At 38.3% G+C, this 27651-nt stretch overlaps 1 protein-coding gene and 1 long non-coding RNA gene across 3 annotated transcripts in view; one reads left to right on the top strand and one right to left on the bottom strand.

The window, feature by feature from the left end:
* The window catches only part of LOC150094118 (uncharacterized), a 434551-nt gene that overhangs the window by 41508 nt on the left and 365392 nt on the right, over window positions 1–27651 (top strand). The window lies entirely within an intron of this gene.
* Window positions 25560–27651, bottom strand: part of LOC150094120 (uncharacterized) — a 38065-nt gene continuing 35973 nt past the window's right edge. Inside the window, exon 3 of the long non-coding RNA XR_016550256.1 lies at window positions 25560–25950. This is a non-coding gene — a long non-coding RNA (uncharacterized LOC150094120). The remainder of the gene's footprint in view (window positions 25951–27651) is intronic.

Raw genomic sequence — 27651 nt, 5'->3', positions numbered from 1 at the left:
TGCTACAGAAGATAAAGGAAATATAGCCATGAATACCACCAGAGTTGTCTAATAAACAAACCTCTGATGAACCTTCGACTAGTCTTCACATAACGTGAAGAGCATTGTCGCCACAAAAGTACTGTATATCTTCCCTAGCTGGAGAAAATGCCGACTAGACCTCTAGATGGTAAATGTGTTTTTCATCGCCCGGTGAATTACTATCACCTTGCTTATTAGAAACTTGAAGTGGCTTCAGGCATGTTTGGTCACTAGAGCAAGGGTTCTGGTTTCTATACCCTCAATGACATACCAATCTCACTGTAGGGCGCTGACCCTCTCCCATTCGATGGCATAGCAGTAAAACGGTTTTCAAACCGGGCGCTGGTTAGTAGCCGGAACCGAACCAGTTAGTAACGGATCTGGAGGATTCCTGATCAACTAGCGTCAGATCCTGCAACCACGTATTTTGCCAGTTTGTGACTGGAGGGAGACCAAATACTGTGGCTGTCGAGGCTACGCATGGACAGGAGACCGAGTTCCCTCTGTGTGTGTGGGCTGCATGTTTGCGGGTCTGTGACCTCTCACTGCATGCTCCATTTCCTTTTTATCTCTTACTAAATGCAATGGACCACAACCCCAAAGAAATGCGATTTTACTGCGGATCACAAAATTCTCCCTCAACAAACAGCTCAAAAATCATAAAAAACAAAAAAAAAAATCCAACCAAAAACTCGTAAAAAAACAACAGAAATCCAACCAAACAGGCCACCTACATTAATTCTTACCAAAAAAAAAAAAGAGTTTCCATATCCACTTCACCAAACATCCGTGGCCTAAATACCATATAACTGATCTGCAACACCCTTACAGCCATTTAACCAGAATTACTATTCCTATGAAAACTCCAACTGGCAATCTTAATAATCACTCTCCACCTCAACTGCCCAAACTACACATTACACAGTTCTCTCCGCCACAATGGCAGCACCTGTGCATTCACCAGAACCGAAATACCGTGCCAGAGATTGCAAAACCTCGAATCCCCACTGTTTGATCTGCTTTGGCTCAACATTTGTCTACCAAACCAACCTGCCCTTTTCGTATGCTTTCTTTCTATCGCTCTCCAAATTCCATTAACACTGATCTCTTCAACTAGATCTCTCTAAAGCTCGACTTTCTGCAATCGAAATACCCCCAATAGTGAAGTCATCCTTCTTGGGGGTCTTCAACGTCCAAACTCATTGGCTTCCCTTCTCCAGTTTCATCGATCAAGCAGGCAAGGGTGTTGAGGTGTTTGCCACCAGCAATGGCCTATCACAGATTATCAATTTTCCTACCAGAATACCTAACAAACCCCTTCAATTTTCCAACACACTTGACTTCTTCCTAACAAGCATTCCTTCCAAGTATACTGTGGTTGTCAGTTCCCCTCTTGATAACTCGGATCACAACCACATACAAGTCTCTTTTGCCAAAGAACACCTTCACCCACCACTTCACAGTCTTGTGTCCTTTTCACTACAAAGGTGCCAAATGGGAAGAAGTTCGTGACTACTATTCCTCCTTTTCATGGTCTGACTACTGCTTTTCTGATCCTAACACTTTCTCAGATGGAATAACAGAAATCATCCTCGCAGGAGTGAAGGCTTTCATTCCTTATTCCACTCCAAATTCTCAGCCACCATCCAAGATTTAGTTCTCAAAAAAAAGTGTCAAAGCTGAAAAAAAAAACGCTGCGTCCTACGATTGGCTCAAGACCAAAACTCCAGCTGCGCCTATACTGCAGTCCGTAACAGTTATAAAAGAATCATCACAAAGTCCAAATCAGACTTTGAAAGGGCCAAATGCTGCAAACTCGCCTCCTGCCCAAATAGCAGTTGTCCTTCTAGTCCACCAAGAACGGCTCCCTCCATGTCACCCATAGTTTTCTGCTGGAAAAAAACCCGAAGAAACTTTAATAACCTGAACGCAAACAAGCATCTGATCCTGATGGTATTCCACCTATTGTGTTAACTAACAAACAGCAAACTCCAATTGCTCTGACCAGCAGTACCGATTTTGCCACTCGCGATCTGCAGCTTATCGTCTTGCTTTCATCACCAACCTCTGAGCTTAAGCCATGAAAAAAGCCATTGATCACGCGGTTGCCCTCGACATTTCAAATCATTTGATCGAATTTGTCACAGGAGCCTACATAAACTGCCATCCTATGGTAGTTATGTAGGTCCCTGTTGGCAATCCACTCTACCACTCGATTTCCAACTTTCTCACTGGTTGCTCACCACCTGTCATGGTGGACGGTTTCCTCTCCTCAGATGTCCTCTACAATGCAGGAGTACCCTGGGTTTCTGTTCTTTCATCCACTCTTTTCCTTTTGTATATAAACGACCTGCTTTCACAGACTTCCAGTCATATCCATAGCTTTGCCGACGACAGTACACTTCATTCTTCCTTTTCATTTCACAAACTTGGTACTTCTCAAGTATTAGAATCCTCCAGATCCACCACGACCAGTGATCTGAACTCAGATTTCCTGACTATATGCTAGTGGGGCAAAGACAACTTGTAAACTTCAAGTCCTGTGTGATCTTTCGCATTCCTTCCCCTTTACCTTCAATAATATTGAGATATACAAACACGATCAGATTTCTCTTCTTGGACTCTGATCTTTCCTGACACAACCACGTTTCAACTATAGCTTCTACAGCTGCCAAAAAACTTGGTGTGTTTTTTCACACAAGACACCACTTCTCAGCTGCTAACTCTGTACAAATCCCAACCCTGTCCAACCATGGAATATTGCTCCCGTATTTAGGGAGGTGAAATAAATCCATTCTAAGATTTCTCAGTTCTATCCAAAAGAGGGTAGTCCTGCTAATTAATGATCTTCCTGTGAGAAATTACAGGCATTGAGTTTCTGCCTCGTACTTCTTTTACATATACTTTCATGGAGAGAGTGCTCTTCTCAATCGGGCACTATTATTCCTCCACTCTCCCCCAAAATCATTAAAACAAGAGCCACTGTTAACCAACACCCTTTTTACAGTCCGCCTTGAAACTCACTGAACCAACTTTACTGCCTCCTCTTTCATCCCACCTACTTCTGATCTTTGAAATAGTCTCTCCTCACTTTGTTTTCCCCAAAGATTACAGCCCTCAGCTGTTCAAGCAAATATGAACAGATTCCTCCTTTCTTCTTTTCCTCTTGTCCATACACGACACTAATGTGCTATGGGTCTTATGTGTGGATCAATATGAGCACACACAGTATACCGCATGCAGTCGGGAGATATCCCCCCCCCAAAAAAAATTATACAAATGAAAAAAACAGCATGCACTCTCAATTATATAAGAGGAAAGACGAGGGGTGGGCCTTAAAGTGATTTTCTCCTCTAATTTAGAGGATTATGTGAAACTTGGACATTCCTTGCAAGAAATAAAGACCAAATTACTAAAAAAAAAAAACACAAAGAAAATTCGACGCGCATGAATAAAAGCCCTGGTTATGACTTCGACCTAGTCGAAGTCATGACCAGGTCGTATGCCAGACTTGAGGAAAATTCGCTACAGCCAGGTTACCTAATCTCTCCCCCTGCAAATAGAAGCACTAATTTGCTTTATCAAGAACTTTCAAGCTAAAGATCTAAGCCAGAAAAAAAATAGAGTAAAACTCTGCATCATAGCTTTTTTTCAATGTTCGAGGGTTCCACGCGCCATCGAAGAAAGATGTTTGGAAGTTCAATCTGCATCAGATAAGTTTCTTCAAGAAACATACTGCCATAAATACCAGAACATCAACAAATTTAGTAACTGGTATCCAATACTTTCCTACTTCTGAATGATACATTTTGCTGGAGTAGGTGGTACTGATACTTGTTCTGCCACCTTGCGAGCCTTCCGTAACATCCAGAGATTCGCAGAAGGTCGAGTGCTGGCAGTCGATCGGAACTAATTGGGCTGCACAACAAGGGTTACTGACATTTATTCTCTTCTTCAAAGACGTGGTGTTAAGACCTGCCTTTTTCATAGGTCTTCAAAATTACTTCTATGGAACATCATTAATGGGCGATTTCAACTGCATAACAGATCTGGATCTAGACACAGTAAGGGCAACCAAGCATCAGGGACATCTGGCTGTGAACAACTGCACAAATAAGTTTCAGGAATACAGAACTCGTTGACGTCTGGAGAGTTCGAAATCTCAACATCATAGATTACTTGTATGGCCAAGGGTGATACAAGACTTGATCGCTTCTCTGTCATCCTCTCTCCTTGCTAGAATGCGAAAGGTACATTTTCAAGGTATCTTTAAAGAGTAAAGATTGGTTCCGGTCCCTTGATGTTCTCGAAAAATGTTCCATCCCATTTCTTGAAGCTCCACCTGGAACAACGCTAGCTGGCATTCTGACAGGCCAAGTGGGACAAGTGGACACAATTCAAAACATTGGTGAAAGAAAACATCATAAAATTAATCAATACCGAAATTGAAATAGAAAGAAAAGACAGAGGAAAGACACCACAATATCAAAACATGTACGGTAGGCTGACACGCTATTAGCTGTTTTTTTATAACAGATCGTTCATACAGTTCCGGGAAGAAAGAATCTATCATAAGTGAAGATGGTTGTGACCACTAATGTACATCACTTGATGCCTGCACCCGATAGAAAGTAGGCATCAAGTGATGCCTGCTTTCTGTCCTCCGTCTTTGTGGAACGAGTTCATGAAATACCATACAATGAACATTCGGATCAAGGTAGTGATCAGATGTCTCATCCTGATTACACAAGAGTATGACGTCCCAAGCCAAGCAATTGAATATACTCTCTTTCTATTAAGAGAACTCCATATGCTTGATATGAAACACTTGCAATTGCACTGCGCTCATTAGATCTAAAGCGAGCGTTTGATAGCATCCAACAGCTTTTTTTTTTTGTTCTATAACCTCAGGCAAACTGCAGTTACTGTGGGCCTGTATTCCGTTATCACAACAGCGTACATCCACATCAACGTCATTCTCTTAGATTCCATAAGGATACGAAAAGGTTAAGCAATAATTTCTGTATAGCGTTAGTTGTGTTTTGTCAGTGTTCGAATTTAGGCCATTGACTTGACTATACTTATGAGATTCAAAAAAAAGTATACACAGAATCGCTGTCGCTAAAAGTTCCACCAGATGTCTGCATAGCTATTACTTTTGACTTCTTTTGTAGAGCACTGGAGTGATATTCCTCTCGCAGCATAGTGGTTGACTGCTTGCAGGGAGGACAACCTTGCATAAGTACTTCACAAACAGCCAATATTCAGTCTGTTCGTGAAGTGCTGTAGTTAATGTTCTAAGAGCAGAAGGATAATGGGCAGAATAACAATCTCAGGGTCAACGGTGGGCGCTGCGGCTCGGCTCATTTATGTTTGTGGTGAACTGAGATTGTTTCTCCTTGACAAAATCCATAGACGAAAAACGTGCACTGACTTCCTATGGAATATAACCATGGGAACGAATGCCGGTTTTCCCATACATAGTCAATTAATGTATCCACCCCCCCCCCCCCCCCACTGGTTGTGTCCAAAGTAGGCGTCCAGTCAACGAACAACGAACCTAAACTCTGCTTACACTAAACATCGATGACAACTTTGACAGACATTGGACCATCGAAGACCGAAATGTGGTCAGCAGGCGGTTCGAAAACATGGGCAGAGAAATCACTTCGTTATCATGGTCAAGCAGACAGCAGCAACACAATGGTATGAAAAATGTTTTCTTGGGAATCTCTTGGAACTCTGATATCATATATGCTATGAATGCTACAAATTCCGCATTCATGGAAGATTAGACACACTCTTTCTTGATGACTTATCCCAGATGACACAAGGGCTTTTCAGCAGGATAATATGCTCTGCCACGTTGCCAGTATCATTTGAAAATGGCCAATATCATGATGTTAATTCCATAAAACATCTCTGAGATTACTTCGATCGACGGATATGACGTTAAAATCTTCCACCACTCTCAGATCTATGGAAAGCAATTCTGATATCGTGATACAGCATACCTCCTGCAATGTTCTTATAGGAATGGCATGCCGTGCCAGGTAGCAGCAATTCTAGCAGCACTGGGGGTGGGACTACGAACTATTAGGAAATTCATGTTTTGACTAGACAGTGTATACATACACTAATGAAAATCTTAGTGAAAGGGAAGCATTTCTGAATGTCCTAGTATTACCAGCGTTTATTCTTATAGACAACCAATTTACTGAACAGAATGTTTTTGCTATTATCTTCAAATGTGTTACAACAGAACCTCACATACCGCTCTGTGGCTGCCGTTTCTTGTAAAACTTAAAACCACTCTCACATTCCATAGAATGGTATGTGAGAGTGGTTTTAAGCTTTTATTGTTGCCATCATCAGTCCAGTGTGAATTTTTAAAAAAAGGTTGTATTAAGTTGTGTAGAAACGCTTTCTGAAATATATATGTGCATCAGTCATCAGCATGCTTTAATCTAATTACACTTGAGAGCGAAATTCGTTTTCACTCTCAAGCTTCACTTCGTTTACAAGTGAAAACGACTTGTAAGCGAATTACTGTAGCTTCACAGCATGCTCTTATTACAAGCATCGAGCAAATTCTACCTGCTCAGCATTATCGATCTGTCTTTTATCTGGAGAGTTGTTCGCCAAATAGTGTGAGATCTGAAGCATTCAGTCCAATTAATAAAAGAACTAGAACAAAAATAGTTTCACAGTTTCGTTTGTCCTACTCTTCACTAAATTTAAAATATGGTTATTTCTTGTATTGCTTAGAGGGCCCGGGAAATTTAATCTCAATCCGATTAACACCAAGTGGAGGTTTAAGTGGCATCACTAATATCTCAATTCAAAATATATGCGATTGTCACCTTGTTTACAGCCTTCACAGATTTTTTGACACATTTGAATCAGAATGCAGGGTGGTTTGTCGAAGTTGCACAGAAAATTGATGTAGACACGTGCAGGTCGCATTGTTCAACCGATTTTGAATATTGTCGATTATTCCTCGGTTATTTTATCTAGTTCATATAAAAATATGTGATAGCTCATTTAGAAAAAAAAACATTGGTTACCTAAAACTGCATCTTTCACCTCATTGTCATCTGCAATTTTTCTTCCTCGAAGGTCTTTCTTCAGTTTCGAGAAGAGATAGTAGTCACTGGGTACTCGATCTGAATTGTTGGGTGGGTGTTCAATCTCCTGGAAGCCACAGTCCTTCACTGCAGCCGTCGCAACAATAGCCGTATCGACTGGAGCATTGCCGTGAAGCAGGCGAACCATGACTCAGCATTCCCCGTCTCTTCTCCTTTATGGCGTCGCGCAATTTGAGGGAGTGAAGCATAATATTCTGCATTCACTGTGATATTCCTTTCCTTGAAGTCAACAAGAGAGTTCCCTGGCAATCCCCAAAAGATTGTTGCCATGATCTTCTTGATGGACTGCGTGACTTTGGCTTTTCTGTGGTGGTGGTGGTGGTGGTGGTTTGCGCCACTCCGTGGATTCCCTTTTGGAAAGAGGATCATAATGAAGGATCACGGTTTCATCTCCGGTTACAATAGATTCCAGCACTTCTCTCTGATTCCCTTGGCAAAGCTTTAAAAACTTTGTGGAATAGGTCACAGGATGCTCCTTCTGAATTGAAGAGAGAAATCGGGGCATCCACCTTGTACTGACCTTCGTCATGTGAAGCTTCTCGCGAAGGATGCGAAAGACGGTTGTTATAGAACGCCCCAATCTTGTTGACATTTCCTTGAGCTTCAGCCCTCTTCATTGAGCAATTCCTCCTCAACAAGAGAGATTTTCCACATCACTTCCACAGGCCGATCATCACGAGGATCATCGTCGATGCTCTCTCTTCCTAGGGAAAACCGTTTAGCCCATTCCTTCACGTTGGAATATGAAGGAGAAGCTTCCTGATACACACCATCCAATCGCTGTTTGATAGCACTTGGAGAAAGAGTCCTTCTTTGGTGAAAAACTTTATCACAGCGTGGTACTCAGTTTTTAACATTACTGCCATTTAGTGTGCCACATAATAGTCAAATAAGTGACTCCAACTGAATGACGCAGCTAGAGGGTTATAACTGGTACACTAAGCTCCCCATAGATGGTGCTATCTATCACGCACGGCGTTTTAAAATTGGCTCGAATTTTGTATCTCAGGCCGGAAACTTTTGGAACCTACCTCGTATTTAACTCAGCTAAAATTTAGCTGCAGATAATTTGCTTTTTGTTTTCGCCTTAGAAGTTTCCTTTAGCTTAGCAATGTCCTAAGCAGACAGCATACCGTATTTCAGATTTATCTTAAGATTTATCCTCCACTGTTAGTATTTCGTGATGGTGTCCTTCCTACTTATTATTAATAATGCTCGTAAGTCAAGACAAGAGTCAAGAAAATGAATTTTCAGTGAAATTTTATATTTCATTACCATGGACACTGAGAAGTTCTTTAACAAATATCTCGCAATTTTCAGACTTTGAAGCTTTTCGAGAAGAGTTGTGGTCATAGTTTTAAATACTCTCCAACCTCTTCCATTAAGGTATTAAGGTGATATTTTATATCCTGGAATCTCTTTTTTCTTTATGCCATATCTGTAACATGCAAATTGGCCAAGAACATATACACAGTTGGCAGCATAATTATATACTCTAAACCAGGGTTTCCTAAATTGTTTTCAGCAGAAAGTGAATAAGTATTCCGTGATGTCAGTGACCAAGCCGTGTATTTCTAAACATGGAAGTAATTCGGGAAAGGGAACACCGCTGTTTATGACTGGTCACAAAAATTGCCTGCAAGCCGATTGGCGGCGTATCCTCTGTTCTCAAAACTGTACGAAATGACATCTGTGTTGCAAATGTTAGTGACCAATCAGCAAGGAAGTATAACGAAAAATTTTCCACTCAAATTGAAGATCAAGGTAGTCTTTATCCGGTTCTCAAATCTAATAATTATTATTAAGAGAGACCTCCAGGGAGTCAGAGACTCATCGAGGGAGGCCACATACTACACACACACAGCTATAATACTTATTCTTAAATTCATTCACACTGTTTGCACTCACAACATCCAAGGGCAATCCATTCCAATGATGCATCACCCTCTGAGAGAAAAACCTAGCCATCACAGCCTTCTTGGCAGCCTTCCTTTTCAGCTTCCAAGGATGCCCTCTCGTCCTTTCCCCACCCTCCATAAATTGAAAAATTCCATCAATTGAAATCCTGTATGACCCTTTTAGTAGTTTGTAAGTCTCAATCATATCACCCGTCTTTCTCCTGTTTGCTAGTGTCTGCAGTCTACAAATTCTCAATCTGTCTTCATAATCAGTACTCCACAATCCTGATATCATTTTTAACACTCGCCTTTGTACTCTCTCCAGTACATCAGAATCACAACGGAAACCAGGAGACCAGATCTGCCCACGATAGTCCAAGTGAGGTCTTATCAAGGCCTTGTAGAGAGGCAAAATGACATCCTTATCTTTACATGTGAACGTTCGTTTCAGCATTGCAATTATCTTTTGAGTTGTATTTGCAATCTTTGCCACATGGCCCCTAAACTTCAACTTCCTATATATTAACACTCCAAGATCCCTAGCATCATCAGTTTCTTCTAGCCTAGTCCCACCAACAGAATACGACATTAGATATCTAATCATGCCAAAGTGAATGACTTTACATTTACACACATTAAACTGACACCCATTTTCCCCTGCCCACAGTTTCAACCTATTCAAATCATTCTTCTAAGACTGCATATCAACAGCATTCCTGATTACTCTATCTTTTCATCATCAGCAAATAACTATATCACTTGTCAAATCCTTCCCAATATCATTAATGTATAGATTGAATAACAGTGGACCAAGCACTGATCCTTGTGGTACACCACTTGTTTATTATTCTTTTTTTTTTTATTGATCTTTGTACTGGTTATGGGCAGTACTACCTTTACACCACGGCCAGACATCTCGTCCAGACTTGATATAGGCCTAAGCCTTTACAAGTGTTTTACCCTATGCCTGTTCTAGTTATCATTGTAGTCATTCTCTGGCGGGAACGCCATGCCACCAGTATGCCCTGTAGGGCCGCTTAAGGAAAGAACTTTTATATCGTTCTGCGTAAGCCCAAGCTGTTTTAAGTCTTTATAACTATCTGCGCTCCATTGGCCATATAAAGACAGTGGCGCTGGTAAACCTCGGAGTTGCTCCATGCTCCTCCCGTATCTTACTAACTAGATCTTGGTTATTCTTATAATAGTTTACCTTATTAGTATGGGTATAGGCTAGTGGGCGCCCTGTTCCCACCATCTGGGCATCAACTACGCAAACATCACCATCTCTTTTACACACCATCACTAAGTATGGCTTACGTAAACCCTCGGAGGTCCTATAATGTGGTGACACCGCGATCTCCCAACCTTTGTTCTTAAATGTTAAAACCTTGCAGACTCAGAGCCCCGTATACCACTTTTTGATATCTGTCAGTCAGCCATCCTCTTATCCATGCTAATAATTTATAATCCAAACCCATTTTCTCCAATTTATGCATCAGTCTGCCATGCTGTATTCTATCAAAAGCCTTAGCAAACTCGAAAAGTATCATGGGTGTCCATTCCCCTTGTCTAGTTCAATGGGAACATTGTCATCGCATGTTTTAGCAACTTGCTCACATTCTAAGAAAGTATTCAGTAATACTGAATACTTTCTTCGCAAGTTCGTATTGTAGGGTGAAAGTATTTGTTTCGAAACCGTAGTGCTGTGATTTTTTAAAAGTAATAGGCCTACAGATTTAAATTTTAATATGAATAATAGACGAGGGAGTTTGTTTAATTTTGGATTTAAAAAAAAAAAAGATGGGAAAACTACCAGCACACAGAACAAAAGGTCTGCATTTAGTTCGTAATTGATACTTGTCGAAGTATCAGTTGTGAACCAAAAACTGTTAAATGACGACTGTTTCTTTAAGCAAGCTTTCCCTGCTGTACTCGCTACATTTGAATTTGGTGTATCCTAGTTATATAATAACGAGAAGTGTTATGACTTTCAAGTCTCCATGGATAGGAATAGAATATTCTTTTCTTGAATATATTTCATACGATTCTTCTAAATAATACACGAACAGCATGCGTAAGTGTGTGTAAGTACTTAGTATTTATTTCTATTACCGTATGAAAGATGGAAATGGTAAATAGGCTCTTTTCGTTTCAATCATGTTTTGACCAAAGACTTCCATTAGACTCCGCATTATTAATTAAACGGTTAAAAAGTATTTTTGGAACAAGTATCGGTTCAAAGTTTGGAACAAAAATCTAAATCAAACAGATTGTTTGTTTCGGATTTTTTTATTCGAACCTTTCCGTCTAAAAGCCCAAAGTTAAGAGTATTTTTTATGGGAAATCTATTTCGCTTCTGTTGAAAATATTTAATGGCCCCGAAGAAGAGAAATATTAAATGCTTTAGGTGTATCCTCCTTCTAAGCTGTCTTCAAGAATTGTGCATTGTCGATATTTAAATTGAGGCACGCAAGTCACTCTAATTTCTGGCTCCTTATGTTTTTTTCTTCTCGCTTGATTTGGCATCATTATTGATACCATTTTAAATTCTTATTGTTATTTTTCGATTATGCTCTTTACGCGAAGACCCTTTTAGTTCTAATGCACCGTCTTATAAGTGATGGGTTGTGCGTACGTGTAAGAATGTGGCAAAATATTTTAAGTTGTTAGGCTAAGCTATCATGGACGAACATGTTTGTCGCCGCGGATATCACGTTGGTGTGTGATGAGGTGCTGCGAGCTTTGTCGGGCGAGCTCCTGAAGGCCAAGGTGCATGAAGTAGGCTCTAAATTAATCGTTGAATATGGACGAGTTCATGGAAAGCTCCCGTTGTTAATGTTCTGTGTGACACTTTTACATTGAATGCATAATAAATTTAACGCCTGAAGGGAAAAAGAAAAATTGGTATGCTTTTGTATAGTGACCACCACGCAGAAATTTATGGAATTGCTCTAAAGAAAAACGTCTCTTTCAAGCTGTATTCTAATGAATAGAAGACGGAGAAAATTGGCTAAACAAGTAGTCTTTCCCCTTTTTTTTTTTTTTTTTTTTTTTTTTTTGGCGAAACAAAAGTGAATATCTAAATGCGAGTGCATGGATTGAAGAAAATCAGATGAACAGTTGCTTGTAATTTTCGAAACAGAACGTTAATTTGAAAAAAAAAAAAAATCTCTTGAGCGTTATTTTTCTAGGATGGACCAACTACAGCGTGAAGCTGCTTCTACTGACGCGATAGTACAAACTGTCCTACGTAAATTGAATTCTTTCTAGGGGAGGGAGGATCTTACGATTTAAATTAATTGTAGGTGATGTTTGTAAGCCCAATTTGCGTTAATGACTCATACTTCTTTTCTCTCTAAGAATACCACTGCTTTTGGCTCATGTTTCCAATGGCATGCCGATTTGCGAGGATCATATTTGATCCAAAATATGCAATTACTGGCAGTGTTGTTATTTCACAGAAATCTTTTTTGCAAAAATCTTTTGTCACAAATCGTCTGTTTCCTAAACAAAAGTTTAATTCGATTAACTCGTTGAAGAATTATATAGTAGCTTGTAAGACTTCTTTGCCAGTTCGTGATTAAATACACTATGTTTAAGACACCTTACGTGCCATGCAAATTTTGGATCCAACTGTATGCATGCAAATATTCAGGGACTGTCTGCGTAAGTCTTGTAATAAAAGTATGCCATTGGTGAGCGGGATATAACGTCAAGTTTTCCCGGAGCAAAAATTAAAAATATAACGCAAGAAATTGTAAAAAAAAAAAAAAAAAAAGCAAGACGTCATAATTCTAGTGCGACATCTTGCTTTTCTGGTACTTAACTAGCGAAAATTGACTTAACCATTGACGTAACTAGCAATAAATTGAGTATGAGGGATAATATGAAAACGTTGGAAGAAGCGAATTGTACGAGGAACACTTGAATGCATTTGGTACCAGGCGTCTTGAAAATCATTAAGTGATCTTGAGACGGGAATGGTTATTATTCTTGAAATAATTAGGAATAGAGAACAATTTTCTGTGTTCGTCCGGTTCGGACCTATCAGGCACGTGTAAAGATGTCTGCATAAGTAAGGAACTAGATAAGAACAGAAATCTGCAAGTTGTCGAACTATGTCATGCAGACCACCAGCAGGAGTATACAAAAGAGCATGCTGGTAACTTATGTCAACACGAACGCTAAGAGTATCAGAAACAAAGGAGTAGAGTTCGTTGCCTTGGTTAATATATTGAGACATATTATAGGCATTAGTGAGACCTGGCTATCAGAAACAGACGTACTAACTGGTCTGTTAGTACGCAGTATTTTTAGGAAGGATAGACAGGAGAGGAGAGGAGGAAGGGTGCTGCTAATGATATCGGATGACTTGAATCCAGTTAGAGTTGAGACTTATGACTGCAATACTAGAAACAATTTTTATGTAGCAGCGAGTTTGAAGTCATCTAATGTGAGGTGGAGTCTAACAAGATTAAATATATATAATGGGGTGTTGTTACAGACCTGGTAGATCGGTTGCTAGTGATGAAGAAATGCATCACCGCCAATAGGCAAGATGAGCGAAAAAAGAGTAATCATAATGGGAGACTTTAATTATCTAAATATTGATTGGGTAGCAGTAGAATCTCATTACAGTAGAATAAAAATGAATTTATTGAGCTGTTGCGGGACTTTCTCGAGCAGCATGTGCCAGAAGGAACTCGAGATCAAAGAGTGTTAGATTTTATTATAGTGTAAGAAGGGGTTTCATTTAGAGATGCAACTATTCTGCCTCCGACTGGTGACAGTGATCGTGCGCCACTGACTTGGGAAGTGGCTTAGTTTATAAATATTCAGAAAAGGTTGCATGCCGAACTACAAAGCTGGAAATTATGACCAACTGAGGAGTATGCTGGTTTCTGTGCCATTGCGCCAGTTGTTGAACGAGAAGGATATCTACAATTCGTGGGAAGTGTTCAAAAATACTTAAATGATGTGATATCAGAAGCATTCCTAGAGTTCGAAGAATAAAAGGAATAAAAGTGAAATAGATGTGTAATCTAATTAAGCAAGAGATTCGTAAGAAAATGATGATGTGGAAAGAATACCATGTAACTAATGATGATGATGTCAGTTATGATAATTATAAGCTAATTATAATTAGCTTATAAGTATGAAAAGTATGAAAAGTACTAAGGTCTAAGTATAAAAGGTCTAAGTATGAAAAGTACTAGCTCTGCAAGTTAAAGACAACACGAAAAAAATTTATGGTTATGCTGCAAATAAAAGAAAGAATGAATTTGGAAGAATAACTCCCCAATGCAGATGGTATGAAGGTGCCTGATGTGGAAGTGATTATTCAGCTAATGAGAAGCCATTTTGATAAACTCTATCAACCTGTATGCAACATTGTACCCACCGCTACCTCTTTACTGTATGATGATAATGATATATATGAGGAGGAAGTACTAGAGCGGTTGCACAAATTGAACAAGAATTCAGAAATAGGAACTGATTACATATCAGCACGAATACTGAATGAGTGTTCAGCTGAAATGGCTATTCCTTTCATCAGGCTATGTAATTTGAGTCTCGGACCATGGAAGATTCCACAACAGTGGAAAGAATGTACGGTAATCCCATTGCACAAGGGTAGTGCAAAGACCGATGCATCCAACTATCGACCAATCAGTATCTCACGAGTAGTGGTGAAGATTTTGGAAAAGTTGGTTAGGGTTCGCATTCAGAAATGGATTCACAGTAAATCTCTGCTTTGCAATGAAATCATGGGTTTACTGAAGGAAAGTCATGTTTTAGCAACTTACTCACATTCTATAATAATGTTACCACTGAGTTAGACAAGAGGAATGGATATGCCATGATACTTTTGGATTTTGCTAAGGCTTTTGACAGAATGCAGCATTCATGGTTAAGAATTTAGGGAGACACAACACGTGTTAAAATAATTACTTTACTTAATATTAGGAAAGTAATATTTGACGTTGTGACCTCTGTATGAAGGTCGTCATCATTAGAAAAATATATATGTATAAAACACGTGCTACTGCACTTTACAAAGAATGTAAAATGAATCTAAGCTGCTTATTAATATTTTATCTAGCCTCACGTCTAGTGAGAAAAGAATAAAATTTATAATATTAAAAAATAATAAAGTAAAACAAAATAAAGTTTTTTTTAAAGTAGATATAAAAATAAATTAAAATAAGAACTACATTAAACATTTCTAAAATCTTCTCATATTGAGATTTCCTTCTGGGCTTGTTCCAGTTGCTATAAGGGTTGCAGATGGGTCTCCACATTCTTGGAATGATTAGTCCGTAATTTTGGTTCAGGTTTGGATTGTGTTTTAGCATTTCACAGGCTTCTTTGAATTTTCTCTCAAACCAGGTTTTGGTGCGGTGTAGGGACTTGGTGCCTTTCCAATCTATTCTGTGGTATGTTTGGAGTGCGTTGTCAGAAAGGCCGGTTTTTCCAAAATGGAGGTATTTAATGTGTCGTTTGTGTTCGTTTTTTCTGATTAGGATAGTGGATCCGTCCTGTTTTCCCCTATGTAGGGTAGGTTACATGTACATTGGATTTTGTAAACCTCTGGGTGGGCCAGGTGTGGAAGCGGATCTTTGGAAGAACTGAGTAAATTTTTTAATTTTGTCGGGGGTTTGAAAGTGGTCTTGATGTTGTATTTATGCAGTGTTCTGTCTATTTTTTCTGAAATGCCTCTAACATATGATATGGCATTCTTATAATCTTTTATGTTTTTAGTGGTATTTTTATGGAGGATCTTGTGAACTGTTTTTTTATTGTACCGATTTTTTACAAATGTATGGTTAATGATTTCGAATTCTTGGTTTAGAGCTTGTTCATTCGAGCAAATAGTTAGCGCTCTGTTTTTGAGGGTGTTTATGCTCCTAGTTTTTGTGTTGGGTGGTGGTATGAATTTTTGTGTATGTACTGGCTTGTGTGTGTGTGGAGGTTTGCGGTAGACCGAGAAGTAGAGACAGCTTGAAGGAAGACATGTGACGATGTCTAGAAAAGGAAGAGAGTTGTTTTCGATTTCAATGGTGAATTGGATACGTTTGTTTTGTTTGTTCAGGTGGCTGAGGAATGTATTTAATATTTTATGGCCGTGGGGCCAAATAGCAAAAATATCATCCAGAGGTTTACAAAATCCAATGTACACGTAACCTACCTACATAGGGGAAAACAGAACGGACGCACTATCCTAATCGGAAAAAACGAACACAAACGACACATTAAATACCTCCATTTTGGAAAAACCGGCCTTTCTGACCACGCACTCCAAACATACCACAGAATAGATTGGAAAGGCACCAAGTCCCTACACCACACCAAAACCTGGTTTGAGAGAAAATTCAAAGAAGCCTGTGAAATGCTAAAACACAATCCAAACTGGAACCAAAATTACGGACTAATCATTCCAAGAATGTGGAGACCCATCTGCAATCCTTATAGCAACCGGAACAAGCCCAGAAGGAAATCTCAACACGAGAGGATTTTAGAAATGTTTAATGTAGTTCTGTTTTAATTTATTTTTATATCTACTTAAAAAAAACTATTTGATTTTACTTTATTATTGTTTTTAATATTATTAATTTTTTTCTTTTCTCACTGGACGTCAGGTAGATAACAGATTACTAAGCAGCTTAGATTCAATTTACATTCTTTGTAAAGTGCAGTAGCACGTGTTTTATGCATATATATTTTTCTGATGACGACGACCTCAATACAGAGGTCGAAACGTTAAATGTTACTTTCCTAATATTAAATAAAGTCATTATTTTAACACGTGTGTTTTGTCTCCCTAAATTCTTAACCATGAATGCTGACCACCGTGTAACCTTAAAAGAAAGAAAAGAATAGCGCATTGAAGACTATTGCATAAATTGGAGAATATGAGATTGCAGTATGGACTATTGGTATGAATAAGAGGATGGATCACTGACAGATATCAAAAAGTTGTGTATGGCAGGTGTACATATCTGCAAGATTCAAGTTAACCACTGGTGTGCCTTCAATCTGAGCTGCTGGGTTAAGATGAACTGGGATGGTGGTTGGGTGGCAACATTGCTACCCATCTCAGAATACCGAAATCCATTGTTGCTGATGTCATTCGTGGATGTAAAGTTGATGCTGCTGCCATAGCAGGAAACGCCCTGTGAGGCCACCGAAATTCACTGACCGGAATCGACTAGCTCGATCTCGGATTGTTCGAGCATCCCGCAGGCAATCTGGAAAATGCTGCAGGAATATCTTTCATCACTAGAAAGTTGCATGCCTTGAGAGAGTTGCATGCTTTAGGCTTCCACGGCAGAGCTACAGCGAACAAGCCACACACACATCCGCCCCCCCCCCTCTTAACCCCAAACGAGGTTTCGACTGGTGGCTTTCGCACCGTTCCTGGACCGTAGATGATTGGAAAAGGGCTCTGTGGAGTGACGAATCACGCCTCCAAATGTTTCACACTAATTGTGTTTGAATCTGAAGATTACCCGGGAAACGGTTTCGGCAGGACCGCATCTTTCCAACTGTCAAGTTTGGCGGAGGCTCAGTAATAGTATGGGGTGTTCATTTGGATGGAACTTGGTCCATATACCCCAAATCATGACGTCTGATGGCTATCTGGACATCCTGGAGAACTTCATTCTTCCGACGCTGTGGAAGTACTGCGGCAGTGACCCTTGCATGTTTCATCACGACAGTGCTCCATGCCATACTGCACTACATGTCCGAGACTGGTTTCCAGAAAACAACGTAGAAGTGTTGGACTGGCAGGCTCAGAGTCCAGACCGCAATCCCCTCGAACATCTTTGGGACGAATCAGAACGCCGATTTCGTTCCAGACCACAGCGGCCATCATTAACATCTGCAATGGGGAGGGGTGGCTTTCTGCGAGGAACAGAAAAATATTTTCTTGACGATGTATTGGAAATAGGTTGCAAGCATGCCCCAAAGGGTAGTTGCTGTCATTCAGCCCAAACGTGGTCTCACTCGGTACTAGAAATATAATTAAAATGCGTTTTTTTTTTTTTTTTTTTTTTTTTTTTTTTTTTTTTTTTACTACTAGGTGTTCAAATACGTTTGTCAACATAGCATGTATGCATACCTAAGGCAGTAAATGAGAATTAGATATTAATAATTACTTTTAATTAAAAAAAACACAGTTTCATTCTAATTTCCTAGGACTTCAGGTGTAAAAATGAAATTAGTAGCAAAGAAATAGTTTTTATACATGAATTCGATGAGTTTAAAAAATATCTCTCTTGTGTTGCACTGTTAAGTACGCACAGCGTGATCAACAATGTTCACGTGTTTGGATAGCTATAGTTAGGAACATTATGTTTTAGCAACAGTATAATAGTTTGGAGTCATCAAATAAGACTTGATATCTCACTGCCGAGGCGTCTTGTGGATCAGCTGAAGGGAGTGATGTGATGACAAAGCTGAATGCTTGACTTCTTTGCTGTTCAATATCTCTGATATGTTCTTCCATGCGCTGCTGAATAGATTTTTTTCCCCTATCTGTCCATAGTATGATATCTTGCATATGCAGCATAGTCGGTAAACACCTCAATGTTTTAGGAGACCATATCGAGGTTTTACAGATCGGAGTATTGATCTGATCCTGATAAGAGCAGTGATTACTATTTTAATTTTATGCTCCCTAAGGTTTTTTGCGAGATTTATGGATATAGAGCTAATATATGTGGAAAAGTAATGAAACGTTTGAATTACTCGTCATTGGAAGTACCCCTCGAATGGTGTGTTCATGAAGTCCTGAGACAATGCGTTCATCGTCTCAACACACACACACACACACACACACACACACACACACACACACACACACACACACACACACACACACACACACACACACACACTTGTTTAACCTAACCTAGCGCGTCAGTGTCGACGACTTCTTTAATTGGGAAACCCTGAGATTTCATCTAGAATTCTAGAATGCGAAGGATTTATAAAAGACTTTTCAACTAAAAGTGAGTTAGCCGGTCATTTCCGAGGGTGATAGCCTTAGTTGTTTCATCTAAAAATTTATTGAGCCCGGCTCGAATTGAAATTTATTTATGTGGTGTGGGAAAAAACACCCATAAATAACAGGAGCTCAGCTTATATATGTAAATACGTTTCCTGTAAATACCAAATTTTTTGGAATTGAAATCCTTAGTGAGTGTAAGGATGCTGGTCACATTCAGTACTAAGTTATAGTTTCAGTCCGATTTAAAAAAAAATGCCATTCTTGTTATTGATTAAGGCAATGTATTTAGTATAAAATATCTATATTGGAGTTGAAGCAATTATCATGGCCAGTGTAGACATTCAGTCCTTAATTGCTAATGTTCCAATCTCTGAAGTTTCAATTGTTGTTACAACCGGTTCCTCGAGATATAGTCATATTGTTCGGTTTCGTCATATATTCAGGTTCTTTACATGTAAAAGAAAAAAAATACAAGCGGATCGATGGCATCGCCATGGAGAGCCCCCCCCCCTCTTCCCCTTGGAGCATGTAGAAAGCATATTTGCCTTCATATAACTTCCGTCATCATTTTTAGTGCAGTATATGCATGATATCCTCTCTATATAACTACATTCTTAAGCTGCTTTACTTTCATGCTGAACTAGAAATCAACAGCATACTCTGTATCAGATTCACGATGGAAAAAGAAAAGGGTGGAAAGTTAACGTTCCTGTACGTCTTCCTCTCCCACTCCTTCTGGCATACTGAAAACTTCACTATATCGAAAAGCCACCTTTATTGGCCAATACATACAAGACTGCACATGATCCTTCGCAAATAATAGATGTCGTCTGCTTCAACCCTTATGACCTTAAACTAGAACTTCACGCAGTCCAAAGAATTATCAGCAGAATGTATGGAACTCAAAGAAGATCCAATGTATCATTGATACATACAAGATGGTTCTTAAGAACTTCGATTCTATACGTAGAGTCCTAGTCACATACATTGCAAGAATCTCTGAACCAGTTTCAAAGACAATAATAATTTGGTGCTTACTTTCTTTCGGTCAGTAACATCTCCTCCATGTCTTCCAAGGATAGTCTCCTCTTTCTCTCCCAGGTGTTTACCAGGTTCCTTATGCTTGTCTTCTCTCACATTTTGTGCAAAACAGTTGAGAAGAGGCTGCAAAGAGCATCAGTATTACATTTTCTCTCTCTCTCTCTCTTTAATTCCCCCACACTATTATACCATCACGGATCTACTTGCAATCACGCGATGGATTGCATAATTCATTCTGCTGCCTCCAACTGAGATTATGTTGTCAGCATGGAACAGCGAACTAGAATTCGTTCGACCTCAAGTATCCAGTGTCGATGTTTTTGTGTCCATTGTAACTGTAGCTGTTTGTTTATAGACGATAGAGTTTAAATGGCTACGTTGTCTGCTGCTATAATCAGTTCGTAACAGGGTACAATGTATTTGCTTTTATATGCTCCTTGGCCTGCCTGTTGCGTTGTGGGTATGGATAGATAACTTTTGACCGATTGTGACCGATGTTAGATTACACAGTTCTTGTAATCCGCCGTCGACATCACGTCAACAATATGCCACCGACTGCTATTGAATTAATAGTTTCTGGTTGTTGAACAATTCTCGGCACTCCGGACCACAAGTATTTCTGAAATTTCAAGGACCTTGATAATACCGAATAGTTATTACTCTGACGATCTTGTAAAAATAACTCTACTCGAATTTAACAAATTTTAAAAGATCTATTATTTCTTATAATTTATTTAAATTCCAATAAAATGATTTGCGATCATCACCAGTTATGTGTGCGTAGGCGCGCGCACATATTTATTTATAGATAATAAAAGCCCATGAGGAGTTCGCAACGAATGAGAAAATTGTCATTATATTGAATGTTTGTCATATTGATTAGACATCTGGAAAAGTAGAAAATTTGCCTTGGAATGAAACTACAGATATATATATATATATATAGTTTTTCATATTATCATTTATAACTTCATTCAATTTAAGCATTTTTTTAAAATTTTGTTAACAATTTACACTCATTTCACAAAACAGTTTATTAGCTGCTGGAAATTTATGCTTAAGTGGTAGTTTGAACATGGGGAATAGAAATGGTGTGGCTTTGTAGTATCTGACTGTTGTTTCTAAATGTTTGCAAAATATAGACGTTATCATTGCTTGGTGTATATTTGAGACAGTAAAGTTCGAGCTGACATTTAGATTTGTCTTCATTTTCGCTAGCTTCGATGCTCCAAAGATATGTCTTCTGTACTTCTTTCTGCTGCAAAGGAATTTTCGTATCTTTGTGTATGTTATGTCTGATTCGTATAATTTCTGTTTGTTCTCTCAATATGTATTTTGAGTGAACTTTAGTAATCATGTTGTACTCTGTATCTTTCATGGTATTTTGCCACGTTTTCAAGAGACATCTTTAATTATCGAATGGCATGTCCTGTTAAAACTTCTGGATTATTTAAGGTTTACGGGTCGAAGTAATAATGTTATCTTCTCGCTAGAACTAAAAGGAGTTCTTCAGAAATCTTTTCAGACATCTTAGTTTTGGTAATGTTGTCTTGTACCTCTGTCTAAATAAAATAAATGAGGAAGAAAAGAAGCAGGTTCGGTGTATTCGCAGTTCCAATGAAAAGGATGTTGGGAAGCTTCTTTATTTTTTAAGACCAAAGAGAAAGTGGAGGATTAAGAGTTTAAATCTTTAGTAGCTAGATGGGTAAAAAATAGCACCTTGAACAGAAAGGAATGCCTTGTTTTTTAGAGTCTAAGAAAGCTATTAATGTGTTTATGTCATGAGAGGCTGAGGGTAAATGTAAGTACAAAGAGCGAGAGAAAGAGAGAGAGATCTGGTCCTCTCCAGTGATTTGTGTATTACTTAAGGTAAGAAAAGATCAGCTAAGATTCCTTTTGGGAGAGAAAAGGCAAGACTTCATTTTGGTGACCACGTTACCCTCACTCCATTGAAGGATAATATCAGTGTTTAAAGCATTAGTTGCAGATGATCTTGAAGCTTAGGATGTCCGAGCACTGCATGATTTGTCTGTTGAGTAGGATGAGTGGCGTGTGCTATCATCAGCAAAGCTGTGGATAGGATTAGTGGTGGAGTACGTCGTTTAAGTAAAAGAGAAAGAGGGTAAGTGATGGAACAGAGCCCTGGGGTACTCCTGCATCGATGACGAAGCTTCAAGAGAAGGTGCCATACACCATAACATGAAGTGAACGAAGCTGGCCGCAATGTAACAGAGAATGCAATTAAGTAGACAAAAGGAAAGCAATTTACTCAGCTGGCCGCGATGCCAAACACGATTAAAACCCCTAGAAATGTCAAAAGCGGCAGCACATGTTTCTCCAAACCTTTCCATGGCATGTATCCAGTGATGTGTCATATAGGCTGTGAAGTCAGCCTTGGCACAATCCATACTGGTGGTCAGGCTTCCAGCCAGTGGAGAAATTGGCTATTAATAACTTTCTCCGTTGTTTTGGTGGGAATTCAGGGGATGGCGATCCGACAGTACTTTGTCATTAGATTATTTCTCTTTTGGATGGTTTGTTTCCATGATTTGGGATAAGTGCCAGCTAATTAAGAGATTGTAGAGGACAAGTATTAGCCCTGGAGGAAAAGCTTTAAGCATAATTCGATAGATTCCATCAGGACCAGATGACTTTTTAGTGTCCAAGTGCTTAGCATTCTTCTGATATCCTTTGGCCAAAAACCTACAAGTGGCATCTATTGCTCCACATTTAGTTTCGTAGGAGGCGATTTACTTCAGTCATCTATTTGGAGTTAGATGAAAATAGTAATTCTAGACGGTCGGCTTTATCTTTAGCTTTAGGTGCTATAACAAATGTACCATCTGGGTGAGAGAGAGAGAGAGAGCAGTGCAAGCGCAGATGAGCAGAAATTGTGTTCGATAACTTGCATTTGTAAAGAACCAGTCCTGCCCAGCTTCCATTGGACAGGAGAAAGTTTTCTGCTGTTGGCCTTTATGAAGTATGATTTGATTTGCTGATGGTTGTTTTTCTTGTGTTGATTGCTTGAGCATAGTCTGAATGTGATGCTGGGGCTCTTGTTGCAAATCACCTGCTGTAAGCTGTATTCTTTCATCAGCATCAATACATCTTCTGTTGAACCATGGCTTGGAAATTGGACGAAAATTTGGGACAGAAGGGGAGATGAAGACTTTTATGCCGGTGAAGATCATCTCTGTGATTTGCTTAGAGTACGTGTATGGATGAGAAGAGTGGAAGCAATAGTCTGACCACGGAAACAAAGAGTAGAAATTCCGGAGGTCAACCCAAGTGGATCGACCTCCGGAACACCCTTCTCCAACTCACTTGGCTGGAGGAAGGGTGTTCTTTGTGTGAGAGTAAACTTGCACAAGATTGTAATCTAAGTTACCAAGAAGAGAGGTGTCCTCTAAAGCTTATCTGAAAGGTTAAAGAAAACGCTTATTCATCCAGAGGAGAGATGTAGTTAAGTTGTCTGCAAGGATCGGAAAATGGCAAATTCATGTTAGAATCAAGAAGTTAAATAGGCAGGGGAAAAGAAAACATATCGATGTTTTCTTTTTTAGTTCCTCTCTATCTGAAACAGGTCTGCGAATTCTGTCCATTAGTGTTCGTATTATATATACTTTCTATGTGTTTGAAGTAATGTTGACCAGCGGAGTAATGATTAGTAAATAACTTTTCTGTGAATACATAGAAACTAGGGAAACTAAAATGAACAGGTAAAAAATAAACGCACACCAAAATATGGTTGCCACAATAATGAGATTAAATATTAACTGATGTTGAGGTATGTAGTTCGCAAACCCTTATTATATATGGAGCATCTGAAATTGTACTAAATGGGTAGATCACAAACCAAAGCAATGGTGATTCCCACCTGGGAGATAACAAGAAACGAAACCAATCTATATACCTTTTGTAATTATAATACAAATTGAAACTATGAAATAAATGTGAGAAATTGAAATGAATTACAGTAAAAAAAACAAGAAAAAATATATAAGGGAATTATTTCTAGATCGCACTTTCATCTATTATATGCCGGTAGGTATCTCTTCCCAAAATGTAGTCTCTGGTTCTTCTACTGCGGTAAAGCATGGGCCGTGATTACTTTTAATGGAGCTAGCTATCATTCTAACATTTTCTCTGACTGAAAAGACTGACCGAGCCTGATTTTTATTTATTTATTTTTAATAAAGTCGAATACAATTCCCTCGACTATTAATACTATTTTTGGTGTTTTCTCTTTAAAGAAAAACTTGCTAGCTAGGCTAGTTTCATTTGCTTAGTCAACAACTGCAATGTTGGCAGTTACGTAACTTGCACACATTCGTTTTGGCGACTTACATTCCTAATAGGCTCAGAAGCAAAAGTCCAAGTAATACGCTTTTTAAAGATTAGTTTGACCGAAAGTGGTTTTATTATTCGTCTTCTACACATTTAAATGCTGTTTATTTAAACTATCAGCTCTAACATCTGATATCTGAATAAGGGTTAAAGGGTAATCGAGTTATTTAATTATTTCGAATTATTTAATTAATGGTACTGCAGCGCCCTCTTGTGCCATTAATTATTTATTTTTTATACTTTAATGAATCCTTTCGGATAATTATGAAAATTTTCCAAAATATTCTTGACTGCATTTTGATGCAGTCAAGAATATTTTGCTATAATGCAGGCTTGCGAGGAAAAGTATGCGCTTTCTAGTAAGCCAAGCAGACGTCATTGTCAATCCCTATTCATTGGTAACTGTGCTCGCGTGATACACAAGTGACATGCGTTTTACTAATAATTTTACGTAATCTCTCCCTTCCCCACCTTGCGTTGCTCTTCATGTCTAAATACAGGATTAACAAGGAGGTCAAGGATCAACGATTTGATGATGAGATGTTGAGTTGATGAAAAGCTGAAATTTTGTCCGAATAGCTTAAGTATATAGCTCAATAAGTATCTAAAATATCAGAACAAGAATTTAAAATTTTCCGAACTTTTGATGGAATTTTCGTGTCATTTTTTTTAAAAATAGGTAATTTCCTCGGACACATAGAAAAAGTAGTGTTTTCTGGGAAAATATTACCGAGAAAGGAAGAGTGCTATGGGAAGTATTATAAACAGCCGTGCACATTATATTATATATATTCCATTTATTTACCATTGCGTACTTTGAACTGTATATGAGATGCGGCGACAAAGCAACGAGATTAAATGTATTATCGAGCATTTCGCAGTACTGTCATTGGTGGTAGTTATGATACGTTCCTACACTAATTCTCTTCAGTAAGAATTATTTTGATGTTGTTTTTTTGTGCAGGAACGCTTTTACAGCTAATACTGTTATGTGATTGTCGTAGAAATGAATGGCAAATCAGGAATACAATAAGAAATTGTTAGCAGTATCCAGTGTGGAAAACTCGAAAAAATGCTAAGAAATTATTGAAATGCTAAACCACGTTTATTATGATAATGCGATTTCTAGGCCGTGTGTATTTTTGAAATAAGTTAAATGCTTTTCTCGAGGAGAGGGAGATATCGATGATGGCAAGCGATCTGGACGTCCAACATCTCTTTGCGATGCAAATGTTAATCATTACGAAATGATTTATAGTTCGTTTAGCTGTTAAATAATAGTAGAGGAAAAAAATTTGCAATGGGAAGACCGTAAGTTTGATTTTACACGGAAATTTAGACTGTGAAGGAAGTTCATACAAAGATGATTGTAAAACTTCTCGAAGAATTGTTGCCGGCAAAAGCATCACACTCCTCAAACGTCCACTATTTTCACTGAACGTGTTCCGTTCTGACTTCCAGCTGGCGATTCCAGACAGACCTGGTGGAGAAACAGATAATTTCACCTTTAGTTCATAGAAGATATGCATATAGAAAAATGTAGCAGTTTAGCAGATATGGTGTTTACGGGTTTTTTGAAAAGATTCAGAAATTCATATACTTGGACATTTATTTCAAAAGCGAAAGCTGCGATAGGTTTCATTTCATTATCGAATTTGTCAAGTTATTGAAATAATCATTAGACGTTTCAAAGCTGAATATTTTGTTTACCTCAAAACATAGCCATGAGTTATCCTATAGATGTTCTCCAATTTTACAAATGCCAATTTTATTATTTTATTATAATAAAAAAAATCAGCGCTTTAAAGAATTAGGCAGACAATCAACGAGAATGTTGTGGCTGATAATTTCCTTTTCATCAAGCTTCGAAAATCATAGGTTATATAATTGCCAATAAAATATTCCTTGTTCGTTTTCTGAAAAGTCTATGAGTTGTGATTTTTAGATGGAATGATCTCAGCAATAGCAGTAAGCATTCATGAACTATTACTAGTTGCCAGTTTAGAGCAACGAATGCTATTATTTTCCCTTAAAAGTTTTAATCAGTATTATAAATTAGGAAGCAAATACCTCATACTGCACTCGTGTATATTTATTGACATTTGTCCTAGATATAATATTCAAACCATAAGAGGTCCACATTATAAACAGTTTCATGTATTCAGACTCGCATTTATGCTTATAATGTGAACACCGCTGTCTAAAGGTCCCGGCGGTATACGTAAAATACAAATTGAGAAATGTAATCAAGGACATTCAATATAAATTCCTGAAGTAATCATCACAAGGTGTATCAAAGTTGAATATTTTGTCTACTTCAGCACATTAAAAAATAGCCAACAGTTATCTTTTAAATACAAATGTCCTTCGGTTTTACAAATGCAGCATTTTCTTATCACTAAATGGGTTAAAATTTCAACAAGTAACTGATAAGTCGATAGCTAGCACATGCAGTCGTGCAAGATCAGCATAAAAGTAAAACAGACAACAGGGTTTTAGAAATGAAAAGTGTAAAATATCAGCCTCGGTTATCAAACACTTTCATTTAGTCTGTCGACAAAAGAAGCACTTGTTGGATGTCATAATTTTCTTTTTTTTATATTCATAAACTAGTTGTTGTAATGATGGAATATTATTTCAACACAGTGATTTAAGAGCTAGGACTCAAGTGAGAAAAATTTCTCTAAACTAAACTATAAAAACGGTAATTCTCAAACCTTAATTAATAAAACGGTTATTTTTGATCCAAATGCTTAAAAACGCTGTCTTTTCTTCTTTTTTCCCTACAGAATTCATTCATCATAACAGTTCTCTAAAAAAAGTTGCATCACACGCTGTCATTATCACTTTCTAGTGTGTATCTTCATGTGACTTACCAGATATTATTCTAGTCTCGCACTGGATAACTTTGGATAACTTTTCACCACATTAATTTATTATTTGTCAGTTCTCCGATTTGATCAGCTCTTATGTATCGATATTCCAAAAGCATAACTGCATCAGTCCACTTATACCTTGATCTTCCTATGTGTCATTTTTGTTCAAACATCATCTGTTTTGCTAATTTATCATTTTCCATTCTATTTAATTCACGATGCTACCTTATATTAGCTGCGCGTACATGTCTACAACGTAAACAATAATATCTATTTCTTTCTCTGATATTTTAATATAATATAAT

The sequence above is a fragment of the Typopeltis vanoorti genome, chromosome 22 (assembly GCF_054136105.1).
Source record: "Typopeltis vanoorti isolate ZY-2024b chromosome 22, IOZ_Tvanoo_1.0, whole genome shotgun sequence".
Classification (NCBI taxonomy): Eukaryota; Metazoa; Arthropoda; class Arachnida; order Uropygi; family Thelyphonidae; genus Typopeltis; species Typopeltis vanoorti.
Note: the sequence above shows the minus strand (reverse complement) of the source record. Positions and strands in the feature narration are given on the sequence as shown.